General features: G+C 35.0%; 1 non-coding gene across 1 annotated transcript; it reads left to right on the top strand.

Annotated features, from left to right (window-relative positions):
- The first annotated feature begins 1,264 nt into the window (after positions 1-1,264).
- On the top strand, positions 1,265-1,336 carry TRNAH-GUG (transfer RNA histidin (anticodon GUG)). Its single transcript has one exon. It is a non-coding gene; the product is annotated as a tRNA-His (tRNA).
- The last annotated feature ends 3,354 nt before the right edge of the window (positions 1,337-4,690 follow it).

Genomic DNA, 4,690 nt, shown 5'->3' with positions numbered 1-4,690 from the left:
TTGTACACAGTTTTTTCTGGTGATCCAAAATCAATGGCGATGACTTGTGCATAGGTATTAGTTTTTTTTGGCTCAACAAAATATATTTTCTTCAAAAAAACATGATCCAAGAGTTGATTCCCACTAAATCGAGCATGCTAAACACATCTAACGGTTGAATCATGAATAGATGTTCCTGATGTTCCAGGAACGTGTGTCCTAACCTACGGTACATCAACATCAATATTTTGTAAAGTTGGAATGTTATATGACTCATGTTCAATACTTTATACATCAACATCAATATTTTGTAAAGTTTGATTGTTGTATGACTCATTTTCAATCCACTAAGTCAGTTCCAGTGCTTACGTAATTGATGACTATTACAAACACACACTCAGAAAGCAGTAGTTCTAGGTCAGTTATGTGGGTTAATTGGCCTGAGTTTGTGTAACACCAAAGTATTTCAAATAAAATTTCCTATTACACGAATAAGCTAATTTACTTCTACCAGCTGGTTGCTCTCAAAACAAACACAAAAATAAGTCCTTCCATGCTAGGAATCATTAATCAAGGAACCTGGTAACAATTAGAAAGCAGCTGCCAACACTTTATCTGGCATTGTCATCGGCTGAGAGGATTTCAGGCCAATCTGCCTTTTGGACAGTGAAAAGCTCATGCCATTTTACATATAAACGGATTTGGATATCCATCAAATTTGGATATTTGTCGGATTCTGTAGCAAAAAATCAAAACCATATCCGTATAATCAGATATTGTTTTGCCTTATCAAATGCAACCAATTATAATCAGATATGGTTTTGGCTTGCTAAATGCAACTAAACTGATTAATATGGATGGATATTGAATAAAATCCGGTTGATTGACATCCCTACTACCAATTCAACTGTATCACATTCAGCCATCATGCAAAACAAGGTCACTGAATTAACAAGACATTCATTGGCAGTGTGCTGTGATAAGAAATTAATATTTAGCATAGTAAGATTTTAAATGCAATATATTCACATAAACAAAAGATAAATTTTTCATGTATTCTTTCTTTGACCTCCAACTCCAAGAAAATTGAGTTTTGTCATTATTTAATGCTGTTAAATATATACGTGAGTTCAGCAAAGAGAAACATGTGACAAACTAGATAAACTATGAACATCCTGTATATATACACATTTGGTCAGTTTATTTTAAATTTTAAAACAAAGCCAAGAGTCAAACATATGGAAAATTAAATAAAAATATAAAAATGCAAATAAGTGTATCAAAGGTGGCTGTAGTTTAGTGGTAAGAATTCTACGTTGTGGCCGTAGAGACCTGGGCTCGAATCCCAGCAGCCACATTTCAATTTTTTTTTATTTTGCCATACCTCCGGATTTTTAAATGTTTCAATTGAATGTTTTATGGATTTGACAATACATATGTGATCTGCATTGAGAACAAGCACTAAAAAAAGTGGTTTTGATGTGTGTATGATGGTTTTTGAAGGAGTCTAAAAACCAAAGGCCACAGTGTGTCACAAGTTCACAACAAGAAAACAAAAAAAGAAGAAAATGGAACTAAAACACACTATTACTAAACAAACCATGGTAGACACAATCGATGTTATCATATAACCATAATATTTTTTTGTTGAATAATCTAAGGGAAACCTCCCCCTTAATCACCAACGGCACATTGGCTGGCCTCCGGTTAGTACCCGCCCACCGGGGAGTAGTACACCCACCTTGCGGCAAGGGACACCACCCGTGGGTTTCGAACTTGTGATATCCCATAAACTTGGTGGCATTCGCACGTTGCCCCTAACAGATGAGCAGAGCCCTTGCGGGCATAAACATAATATTTCACAGGAGAAATGTGATAAAATATTACCTAACTATATGTATACATTTATTTAAAAAATTTCAAGTCATAAACCAGTTTTACAATGTCTTAAGAATACAATTTGCCTTCCGAATATCAAATGAATACTTCAGCATGCAATACATATATTAAATTGTGGCCTTAGTTCAATGATAAAAGTTCAATGATTGGCCTTAGAGACTGGGCTTTGATTCCCAATAGCCACAAAGGGATCCATTTGGATTTGGCTAGATTTGTATCTAACCAATTTCACACTTAGTTAATAGCATTTTTTTTCTGAATTTTTGTTGCCAAGTCAAGCGTATCGCCCTCTTATAAAATGTCATTAGATACACGAAAAATACCTTGAATTCCAATCTCTATTACGCTATGAACACATAAGAATAAGTTAATAATTGGCATAGTAAGATTTTAAATACAACATGAACATACAAATATGATTGTTTTTCATTGTTTTTTCTTTGAACTCCAATTGTAATTGAAGAGACCTATTATGTAATTTGGTTGAATCTATAGGAGGAAGTTCACCAAGGGAAATACGTGAGAAACTAGACAAATTAATGTCAATTTCTATGTATATATTTGGAGTCAAACACGCCTTGAATTAGGTTAAGAACATGCAATAATGTAACCAAGGTCTCCCATGTGGTAAACGGGGTCCTGTGCCAAGCTGAAGGCCCATGTTCGAATCCCTCTGCCACATGGAGCTTAAGAGATATCTAGCAGGGATCTGCCTAACCCCAGCTTACCTTTCAGAAAAAACATGCAATAATGTATATCAGTAGTTTAGTGGTAAGAATTCTATGTTGTGGCCGTAGAAACTTGGGATTGAATCCCAGCAGCCACACTTCATATTTATTTTTGAAAATATAGCTTTAGTTGGCCTCAAACATACTATTCTTAACAACTATACCTAATGTCAAAAAAGCTATAAGTACTTATAATACATATACAATGTGTTTGTAGCTTTTAGAGGAGGGGTCTGCCTAGCTCAGCTTGACAATAAAAAAAATCCTTCATTTTCATCTAAAAATAAAACAATTACAATCCCTCATGAAGATGGTGCCAATCAAGGGGGTGGTCTTTCCAAGAATTCACTCTCCCCAATCTAGCCAACTTTGTTAGATCCTTGACCACACAATTTTAAAAGAAAAGAAAATTTCAGTTGGGGTCAGGTCATTCAAAGAAGCGCTTGATCCTCCCCTTTCCATTTTGTTTATGATTTCTTTTATTTGATCAGGTGATGGAGCCTTCGGATCGAGTTTCATCTTTTTTTCCTTCTGTTTGGACCCAACCTGAGTGCTTCTAAGATTGTTGCTGGTCAAAAATACACCCCCAACTATTTGATGAGGGCCATTTTGGTGACCAGTTAACCATGGTCATACACAGCTGTTGACGGAAGGACCAGTTTGTAATATAGATGAGAAAGGTGAGGATTGATTTGCAAAATGACATAAGGTAGGGACTATTTTGTAAATTAGCTATAAGACGAACCGATTTACAAAAAAAATCTTTTAGTTTCTTATATATTTTTTTATATTTACACGAACAAACCGCCCACAGGATCAGAGACCTAGATGCGCTAGCTCAGCCTACCGTACTTACGATCACTGTCCTGACAGCGTAAAACTTAGTGGGCACCCTTGCCCCCAAAGAGTCACCATGCTTCAGCTTGAGAAAGGGTTGATAGCCATGGGATTTGAACCTAGACCGCCTGCCTAGCGACCTAGGCCCCATCCCACTGCACCAAACCCATTTGGGGCTAGTTTTCTAAGGATTTGTTTAGATTTTTATCTAAACCAATCTCACCCTTAGGCAAAACTTTGATTTTTTTTAACTTAATATTGCCCAATTGAGAGGGCTTTTAAATGGCTGGTGAACTGAAATCCCCAAGTTAAATTGTGAAACTATTTTAGTTTCTTTTTTACTGCTTTAGAACACATATGAGCATGATCAAATCACATATATAACTTTTTGCGTGCCTTAGAGCACATATGACCATAGTAGAATCACATATAGAGTTTTTTGTCTGCCTCAGAGCACATATGAGCATGCTATAATCACATATAAAGTTTTTTTCCTGCCTTAGAGCACATATGAGCATGATAGAATCATATATAAAGTTTTTTTGCCTGCCTTAAAGCACATATGAGCATGATAGAATCACATATAAAGTTTTTTTGACTATCTTAGAATACATATGAGCATGCTATAATCACATATTCAGTTTTTTAACTGCCTTAGAACACATATGAGCATGCTATAATCATATATTCAGTTTTTTGACTGCCTTAAAACACATATAAGCATGATAGAATCATATATAGAGTTTTTTTACTGCCTTAGAACACATATCATTCATGATAGAATCACATATAAAGTTTTTTGCTTTGCCTGCCTTAGAGCACATATATATGAGCATGATAGAATCACATATAAAGTTTTTCTGACTGCCTTAAAACACATATGAGCATGCTATAATCACATATTCAATTTTTTGACTGCCTTAGAACACATATGAGCATGATCGAATCACATATACAGTTTTTTGCCTGCCTTAGAGCACATATGAGCATGATAGAATCACATATAGAGTTTTTCTGGCTGCCTTAGAAAACATATGAGCATGATATAATCATATATAGAGTTTTTTTACTGCCTTAGAACACATATCATTCATGATAGAATCACATATAGAGTTTTTTGCTTGCCTTAGAGCACATATGAGCATGATAGAATCCCATATAGAGTTTTTTTACTGCCTTAGAACACATATGAGCACATGATAGAATCACATATAGTGTATAATTTATTTCAATATATTTTGTTTATC

Source organism: Nuphar pumila, chromosome 7, assembly GCF_984573655.1.
Source record: "Nuphar pumila chromosome 7, dmNupPumi1.hap1.1, whole genome shotgun sequence".
Lineage (NCBI taxonomy): Eukaryota > Viridiplantae > Streptophyta > Magnoliopsida > Nymphaeales > Nymphaeaceae > Nuphar > Nuphar pumila.
This window is presented reverse-complemented; position numbering and strand designations above follow the sequence as displayed.